This window comes from Montipora foliosa, chromosome 2 (assembly GCF_036669935.1).
Source record: "Montipora foliosa isolate CH-2021 chromosome 2, ASM3666993v2, whole genome shotgun sequence".
In the NCBI taxonomy this organism is placed as follows: Eukaryota; Metazoa; Cnidaria; class Anthozoa; order Scleractinia; family Acroporidae; genus Montipora; species Montipora foliosa.
In genome coordinates, this window is record NC_090870.1 from 9435996 (window position 1) to 9446012 (window position 10017).

Consider the following 10017-nt stretch of genomic DNA (forward strand, 5'->3'; position numbering starts at 1 on the left):
CCGTGACGCAATACCACCAATGTTCTCGTGCGAAATCAACTGGAGCGAGGGGTTTCCAAATATGGTACTCAGCACTGAATATTCGGAAGCTTTTAACGCGCGTTACACGTTTCAACCCTTATGGGTTTCTGATATTATATAATAACCCTAAAAATTTTAATTTGATGTGGTTGTCCACTCGGGTAAGACATTACCTTGTGGGAAATAACTTTCTTAACACAAATCATTTATTTCTACGCAAACAACGTGGATCGAGATCAAATGACTTTAAATTAAAAGAACCTCAAAATAAATCATTCACTTACTTTCTTGATGTGCAAGGAAAGAATAGAGGGTAGTATAATAGTTCGATGGACTAGCATCCCATCCAGGGGGGAGTTAAAAATACTTCTAGTCGCTTAATGCTACGGAAACCGGGTATAAGCACCGGCGTGTTGGGTTGTTGGCTCGGAAAGCGCTTACCTACCTACCATAATAGTTCAATAAAACGACAAAACAAATAATCTATTACACCCAGCAAGCAAGCATTTCTAATTAACTTGCTATGTTCCTCTTTACAACCTTTTCAGAGCAGGAATAATGATTCCGGCTGCAAATAAATTAATGGATAAGCAATACTAACCTCTTACTAACCGAGCGCGATGGCTGCGGAATCGGTTGTGGTAGCGCGAGGTCCGTAAAAACACGAACGAGGGCCAATATTCCCCAGTAGGGTCCCGAGCAAGTGAGGTTAGTAAGTTGTTTATTATATGGCATCGTTTCTTTGAGCGATCGGAAACATCACTGCTTGGTGAATGTTCGTATTCTTTGTCTTCCATCAGCGAACTTTGAACGGCAACCTTTTACATTTAAAACTAAATTCCGCTTGCGATAATTGTACTGTGATCTCAAAAATTAAATTCCGCTTTTTTACGGTGAAGCTACGTCGCGCGTGACGTAGGTTTGAAATTTGAACTGGGTATTCAAATATGCGCGCCAGTTTTGAACTTTGTTCTCGAGATTCTGAATTTCCCGTGGATCTTTCCTTAATAAATCGCAGATAGTGAGCTATGAACTTTCCTTTTCTTATAAAATGAACAGTGTTTGAAAAGTGAAAACTATTTCAAGCGTTTGATAAATTATTGTTCAGTTATTCTACAATTTTCATACCAACTTTCGGAAAAATCTTTAAGATTCCATTCAAATTAGCCAATATGAAATATTTCTCCCTCCAAATTTTTGCATAAGAATTGTTTCCCGGGACAGAAGAAAAAATACGGAAACGCACCGTTTCCATGGTAATGGTGCGTACTGTAAAATCCCAACTAAAAACCAGCCAATAAGAGTGTTTCCTTTTGCCCGAGAGAAGGCCTTTCTGCAACAATTCGTCATGTGACCATCACGTGATCATAGAAATCCTTGCATCTTTCTAAATCTTCAAACCGCTGTAAAATTCTTCTGTCGAAACACGAAAGTCTGAAAATTTCCATCCTTGCATATTTTATTCTCGCTTATTTGACCCATGGTAGAAGTAAGAATCTGAGCTCTGTTTGTGGCGCGTAATTATGAAAACATTTACTGAAGAGCAAAAGCTTTTCGTTTGTAAACAGAAGTATGGAATTTTCGAGTGTTTAAATGGTCATACAATCTTTACCTGAAGTGATATTTCTCTGAAAGTTTGTATTCTGGTTAAGACAAATACGATCTTTTCATTTCTGAAATTTATAAAGTCCGAGGTTTAAGTTCACCACTTATCAGTCATGTGACCAGTTTATTGCAAATGGCCTATTGTTTGCCATATAATGATGGTGGATAATCTGCGTGCGTCATTTTACAACTGATCATGAATGACGGTGATTACTTCCGAAAATAAGAAGAAATTTTGACACGGCTTTTAACTTTGATCCAAAGTACACAGAAAACAACACGAAGTTACTAAAAAGTAATCAAAACTGGTTTATCACACATAAATTACTTGTTCGCGTTATTACGAAATGAGTAACAGTGAGCAACTTACCAAATCGATGCTCATCAATGTGAGGTCCTCGACGACAAGAAATGACTCTGCAATCATGATTTAAATGTGGTTATCCATTATTGAATCTGTCGGTAAAACCTTATCATGTGCGAAAACATTTAACTTTCATAACACAAATCATTTATGCCCAGTACGCTAACAGAGTAGAACCGGAGAGGAAAACTGTAAAGTTCTGAAGAGAAGTAACAAATGGAGTAAGAAGAACGAGAAGTCATTTCATACGTACTTGAGCAAACTGCGCAACTGAACAGTGAGGCAGTTCTACACGGATCGAGATTAAACGACCGTTTCGTCAGTTGCTCCAAACAACTAATGTTTTCGTTCTGCGAGTTTCAAAGTTGTGATGCATGGGAACGCATACAGATGTTCATAAGAGGCTCTGGTCTTGCTTAGCTTTAAAGAAAGTAGACATTACGGATTTGTTATGGCTGAAATATTCAATACATTCTTACTCGTCCGAGTTTGCTTTATGATAAAAAAAAACCTAAAACTTCCTCTGTTCAGGAACATTTCAAGATACATCATTTACTTACTTTCTCGATGTGTCAGGAGAGAATGGAGGGCGGTATAGTTCGGTCGCACAAGAAACAAATTATTTATTACACACCTCAAGCTAAGTTTAGAAATGATCTTACACTTGCCTCCTGGTACTTGGTTGAAACTGAAAGTAACCCAAACAAAGCATGGGATACATGGAAACAAATTTTCATGCACTTTGCCGATAGTTCGATCACACAACTGAAACAAATAATTTATTACACACCTCCAACCAATTTTAGAAATGATCGTACACTTGCTTCCTGGTTCTTGGTTGAAACTGAAAGTGACCCAAACAAAGCATGGGATACATGGAAACAAATTGTCATGCACTTTGCTGATATTTTGATCACACAAGAAACCGATAGTTCGATCACACAACTGAAACAAATAAATTTAGTATTACACACCTAGCTCCAGCCAATTTTAGAAATGATCTTACACTTGCAACCTTGGTACTTCCTTGAAACTGAAAGGTGCCAGATAAAATTTGTTTTATTATCGTAGTTTAAAATTTCGGCGTTATCTCTGTGATAGGAAATTATGTTATCCGAGGTATGCCGTTACTGTACTAATGCGTATTTCACTTATCCCGAGTGTCAGTTTCATTTAGCGAGCGTTTGCGAAACATTAGAGCTGTAAGTTTTAGCTACCCTCCCTCCCCGCCGGAGGGCATTTGCATGGTTTAATAAAGCCCATTGTTTCATCCCCAAACAAAGCATGGGATACATGGAAACAAATTTTCATGCACTTTGCCGATAGTCACGCTCCTTTAACAAAAAGAGAGTCAGGGCCAATTCTGCTCCATGGATCACTCCAAATTTGAAAAGCCTTATGTTTCAAAGAGACAAGCTTAAGAAACTGTCATCACGATCGCAAAATCATACTTACTGGAATAACTATAAACACCAGAAAAACCTGGTTAATTATAGTATAAAGCAGCAAGAGTCGAGAACTACAACAAGTACTTTAAAGAAAATTCTACTAATATCAAGAATACCTGAAAAGTAATTAAGACTATGATGGGTAATGAGTTTAAATCCACAACAACAAACAAAATAGAGGTAAATAGTTTTATCTTTGAATCACCTAAGGATGTTAGTGGAATCCTATAATGCGTATTTCGCAGAAATTGGACTATCTTTAGCCTCGGAAATCTCAGACAAAGCCATAAAATGCACAGACTATATTATGCCTACCGAATCTACTTTTAGTCTCAAAAATACATCCTGTGGTCAGTATTGTTGAAAGCCTATCTAAACAAATAAAGCCATTGGGCTTGACAATATATCGGTCCGCCTCCTTAAGGAGGCTGCAACAATAGTTGCCCCTTCTTTAATTTTTAACGTCCATAGTTAACCTTTCAATCTCTATTGAAATCTTCCCAGATAAATGAAAGCATGCCAGAGTTCTCCAATTTTCAAAGAAAGCAACAAAGCAATTTACAAACGAAATGAAAAACCTAAATAACAGACAGCGGTCCGTTGTGCCTTAAAACCGCTGGTTTTCGGAGTTTTGGCGGAATAAAATGTTGCCAGAAGTGAATGCTTGCCAATTAGTTAGATCTTTTGCGCCGCCAGTTTGCTTTCGTAGCAGTGGTCAGCGTAAACCACCGATTAACACAGCCTCGTTGTCATTCCATTTTCCGCTATTTGACCTTTCCATCGATCGTCAAGCTAGCCGAAGAAAATCATAATAATGAAAAGTTCTATAGCAGGATTTTTTCATCTGACATGTGCACCCCCCTAGCCAAAATCCTAGATCCGCCCTTGAGTAACCATTCCATTCTACTTCAGAAACTAGAGTTTTTACGGGGTCAAGTCTACGACCTTAGCCTGGTTTAAATTCCACCTTACTGGACGAAAACAGAAAACTTTATTTGCTGAGAACTCTCGAATTTCTGTACTTTAACATGTGAATTCCACAAGGGTCGATCTTTGTCGCTCTATTATTTAATGTTTGTATAAATGCCAAGAATGTATGCGCACGACACCACCTTAACCTCAGAGGCTAAAAGAAACTGACATTCTTCAAATGAAAATGAACTCTGATTTAAATAAAATTCAGACATGGTTGAAGGCGAATAAATTAACATTAAATGTCAAGGAGACTAGGTAGATGTTGATAGGTACCCGCTCCAAACTTGCTCAAGTCTCTGATAACTCTGTAAAGGTAGATCTATGAAGGTAGATGGCGCATCCATAGATAGACTAACGGGCTATAAATCCCTAGGAGTTTTGATTGATGAAAACTTGACATGGAAATTGCGTGTCGAAGAGATTCTAAGGAAGGTATCGACAGGTTTGTCTGTACTAAAGCGCCTATGTCCTACTATAACGCTAACAACGAGAGTCGTTATATATATAAATAAAGCACATATTTTTCCCTATTTCGACCACTCTAGCCGTGTCTGAGGGTATATAGGCAAGGAATCATCCGAAAAATTCCAACAGCTTCAAAATAGGGCTGCTATAATTATTACTGTCTCTAATTACGAAATAAGATCCAAAGACCTTCTAGATGATTTGGACTGGGAAACACTGGAAAACAGGAGAATATGACAACTCGCTCATTTTGATGTTCAAAATCATTCATAATAGTTCTCCTTCATATTTTCCTGACATCCACTCCCTAATGGGACGCAATTCCTCTATCAACTTGTACATTCCAAGACCCAAATTAGAAATTGGAAAAGACAGCCTCCACTACGGAGGATCTTCTTTATGGAATAATATCCCTCAGAAGCAAGAGAGCAGGGAAACCTAAATTACTTTAAATCGTATGTCCTAAATGAAAATTGTTTTAGCAAGTTATTGTAATTTAAGTAATTGTCATTGGTAGCTCCTTTCATTCATAGATAAATTGAAAATGATTGAAAGTAAATAGATCTTTTTTACTTAGTAAATATTAATAATGCTTATTGTAAATAGTTTTAATTTTACACAGATTTTTCTTAACATTAGTTGTAAATAGTATTTTCTTTTATTTTAATAGATTTCTTAACAATATTTTTAAATTGTAGTCTGTATTTAATGACTGTTTTTCACGGCTCACAGGAAAACCATTGTATCTGTAATGAGTTCGAACAAGAGAAAATGAGGAAAAGCTAAGTTTTAATCTCTATAATTTTTGAATCACTAGACTTTCAGCTAGGAAATCCGAACAGATGAAAACTTAAAGGGATAAAAATATGCCTATGTCTACCGTTTAAATACTAAAATACGTTTAACAATGGTATGTTTAAGTGGTTTTGAACTATATTCTCGTTGGGTGCCTCTGTTACTTGTTTTTGTTATTACTTAATTGTCGTTGTTATAATTTTTTCCTTTTACTGCACACAGCTTGCTGGTTTATAGTGTTTACAACACAAATCGTGAAGTATATTTTTAGTGTCGGTAAAATAAAAGAGACATTTTATCAAGCAAACGAAGTGTGTGGTGTGTTGTTTTATGTTCTGCAGAACCAAGTTGAACTACTTACGAAATCTTTTTTGTGTGTGACCGTTTATAATCGACGCTCGACATGAAAGGTCTTTTTGGGGGAATCTGCTAAGGGCATATAACATTTACCTTTTTGAAACTTACAATTTACGGTAATGATTAATAATTTATTTCATAACTGCCTTGGCAAACGAATACGAGTTGCGGGATCAAAATATAACGAAAACCCTACCCCAGCGGAAAATTTCTTGTGTTACGTGACCAGCCGCAACCAGGGACTTTTTCCTCAACGACAAGGAAAGCAGAGAAGAGAGACGCTGGAAACGAGGTTGCTCAGAGGGTTGGATCTAGGGAAAAATGACGTCAAAGCCGGCTCTCAAGCTTAAAATTTCAGCGTGTGAACGCTGTTTATTATATATGCAAAACGCAAGTTTAAAAGTCTGAAAGCCCAAAACTCACGTGCTGCATATTAATTCAGCGCCTTTGACGTCATTTTCTCCTCGATCCAGCTCTCTCAAGAACTTAAAGTAAGTGATGGCGGATCAGGTGTCTTTAAATTCAAGGCTTAAAACTTTGGTCGCTTAGTGTTTATCCAAAGAAAAATAAGAATTGATTTTTTGGTCGCAGGGGCACTTTAAATTGTCCAGTTAAAGAGAAAGTACGGTCTAGAAAAAGTGTGACAACAGCACTGATCCTGTGGTTCAGTAGGTAGTAGGCCCAGTAGGCCATAAATTAGTGCGAAAGAAAATCAAGTCACTAAATTCTTGTAGATCCTCTAGTCAATCAAACTAGGCGGCAAAAGTCAGCCAGAGCAAATGTAAACAAGACAAAAACCTTCAACATGCGACATACAAATATTTGCTCATTTTACCAAGGCGGAGGACTTCTTCAGGTATGTGATTATTGGTCTTAATGACCTTTGCTTAATACTGAAATCTCAGTCAACCAGTCCAAAATATAATTATACTGGAGCGACAAAACTGAAACAAACAATATATAAACGACTTTCACTGTAATGTGGTTTTCCAGGCAGTAAAATGAATCCTGAATAAACCTAACTTGAAATGTAGTTAAATTTTGTTATCTTTATAGAAACTACTGAAACAAGGTAATTACTCTCACCATTGGATGGAAATATGTAAATCGATGGTTTGTTTTGAAGTTGTAGCAGGGGTCTTGTAGAAAGCCACGGTGGACAGATTAAACTTGATCTTCAGGCGTTTATTTCACAGGAATGAGAGAGAGAATGCACTGCAAACTCGCAGCTTTTCCCTTTGTAAAACGGCTGTCTACAACTGGGTCAGTATCGCCCTCCTCGCCTGTGTTTCCTTTGTTTACATCTACCGGAGAAATCCTTGACTATTGCTACGTCATAGCCTTGTTTGCATACACGAAAACAAAGACGGCGGATTTCAATTTTAAAATGTCTGTTTTTGAAGCGTTACTGTTGGTTATTTAAACACGTTAAGCCCAAATGAATGGGCAAGTATGACAACACAGGTACTTTCCCTTTAAGGGCGAGGATCATTTCTAACTTTCGTCAATAACCCGCACTTCAAATATTCGTTTGTTTCGTTCATTACTTTTCTTGTTAGAAGATTCTGCGGTAGACATATGTCCGCATTGCTTACCTATTTCTAGTGATTGGCAAGAAAGATTAGAAATCGAAAGAATAGCGAAACACGACGTGTGACAATTTAGTTGTGGAGAACAAGGGTGATATCTGCTTCGTTTAGGACTGTACTGGTCATCTGTTCGGTACCAGTTGTTCCTGTAGCGATCCGTGTCAAACTCGCTCATAAAGTTATAGACTATGATCGAGTTTGAACAAACTTCTCGGCGTTCATTGTGTTTCGTTAAAAACCGGTTAGCAGACTTCGGGGTGAACGTAAACCCCAAATCATACAATTTATCTTCATCTTTATTGTAGCAATTCAAATTTATTCGATTTGAAATACAAATTATAATCATTGAGAGAAACTATCATCGGAACGGGAAATCATGAAATTTCTAGAACGGATGACATGATTCACAATCAAAACGATCACTTACTTCTGTGGCGATGTCCAACTGAATTAATTCCGAAATTACACAGATACTTGTTAGCAACAAATATTCTTCCTGACAATTTCTCCTTTCGCAACACGTTCCCGACTGCAACTGCCGAAATTACACAGATACTTGTTAGCAACAAATATTCTTCCTGACAATTTCTCCTTTCGCAACACGTTCCCGACTGCAACTGATGGATGGCTCAAAAGCGTATAATTTTGAACACCTATACAATTCTGTCAATCAAAAAATCAATTAAAGAAATCAAAGTTCAAATCATTATTAAGCGAAATGTCTTTTAACTGTTATTAGGCGGCAACGCCTTTAGTATTTTATACCCTAGTCAATAGGCCACGTGTGATCCGCACTGCAACTGATTTATTCCTTATCACACACCCCGTGTATACATCAGTCACATGCTCCTAAATCACTCCAATAATCACAGATATTATATTACATCCATTTACACAAACACTAAAACCCCCAGTGGTTACTTTGAGATATTCGCAATTGAACTGCGTTTGTAAAAGGAAAAACCTATGCATAATGTGAGAATTGGAAATCAACTGCTGTCCCCACATCGGTTAGCATCCCTTTGAACCGACAGTTGTAAGTTGCTTAATAGATGGTTTTTAATCACGTGATGAGAGTGAGACCATTTTACGGTTACGGCAGCCATTTTGAAATCCATTGTTTCAAATAGCTATTATGGGATTGCAAGGGGGCAAATTAGTATGCATTTGCCCCCTTAAAATCCCATCATAGCTATTTGAAACAATGGATTTCAAAATGGCCGCCGTATCCGTAAAATGGTCTATGTTGGTGCACAAAACAATAGCAAATTATGGTTCATGTTTTGCATTATAATAGAGTCAAATTCCCAAAAAAACTGTCTACTCGCTGTACAAGCTTGCGACTTATAAATAACTTTCTTTAACATTTAAAAGACAAACGGAAATCAAAGAACAAAATAAAATAACTGCACACGTTCTTGTTCACACAGTTTGATTTGAGGTTAATACGTGACATATTTTAAAACAAACATGACACTGACTGATCGATCGCCGAACATGTTTGTTTCCCATGGATAAACGTTTCACTTGCTTTCTTGCACGACAAAACCCTTTCTCCGCAAGGAACTTTGAATCCGGACCTTCACACGGGTGTAAGTGCCGTGAAACGTTTCGATGGTCGTCTTACGTCTGGTCACAAAATCGGATGAGAAGGCCTACACTGCCACTCCTCCCTTAACACACATTTAGAAAAGCACTTAGATTTTGGGAGCCACATGACTAGCCGCAACCAGGGTCGATTTCCCTGGAAACGAGATTGCCCTCTGAGGTCCAATCGGTCGGTTGAACGTGAGTAATGGCGGACTGTGAAATCCAAAACTTACACTCAAGTAAACGGCCTTTAGATAAAAATCAAAGCTCAAATTTTTGCCAGTCAGGTGTTAAGCAAACACACTTTCAAAATTTGAGGAAAAAAAAATAAGTTTTTTTTTATTATCACAAGGGCACTTTAAGCATTTGTCACTTTACAGACACCTGATAAATTCAGGCCGATTTAATTGGATTCGAACCCATGACCTCTGCGATGCAGATGCAATGCTCTACCAACTGAGCTATGAAATCTCTCATGTTGTATTTCAAATGCAACTTTGGGTTTTTTGTAGAACGCCCGTTGCCAAGCAACTTGTTTCCTATCCTTCTCACGGGTGCTTTACACCTAAAACATCTGCAGTTGCATTTGAAACTTTGAGGCGCATGACTTTGTAGAGACCGCTGACCAGAGTGCCAAATCTAGATAAACGACATAGTTCTAGTAGTTCAAAGGTACAGAATCGGCCCGTTGTTACAGTCCTGCGTAGGATTCTAATTTTCAGTAGTCCTTTCGCCCGTCGCCAAGCAACTAGTTTCCAAAAGACAAATCAGTTAAGAGTGGCGAAAACACGTAAGATAAACAATTTTA

At 37.7% G+C, this 10017-nt stretch overlaps 1 protein-coding gene across 4 annotated transcripts in view; it reads right to left on the reverse strand.

Moving 5' to 3' along the window:
- Nucleotides 1-2610, reverse strand: part of LOC137989295 (tetratricopeptide repeat protein 28-like) — a 22668-nt gene extending 20058 nt beyond the window's left edge. For 3 of the 4 annotated variants that reach the window (XM_068835124.1, XM_068835152.1, XM_068835144.1), the window contains exons 1-2: nt 2551-2579; nt 1997-2043 (exon numbers count right to left, since the gene is read on the reverse strand). The gene's annotated coding sequence lies outside the window, so the exon portion shown is untranslated. Of the gene's footprint in view, nt 1-1996; nt 2044-2243; nt 2411-2550 lie in introns of all 4 variants that reach the window. The other variant, XM_068835130.1, reaches the window with a different exon arrangement.
- Nucleotides 2611-10017: the final 7407 nt, after the last annotated feature.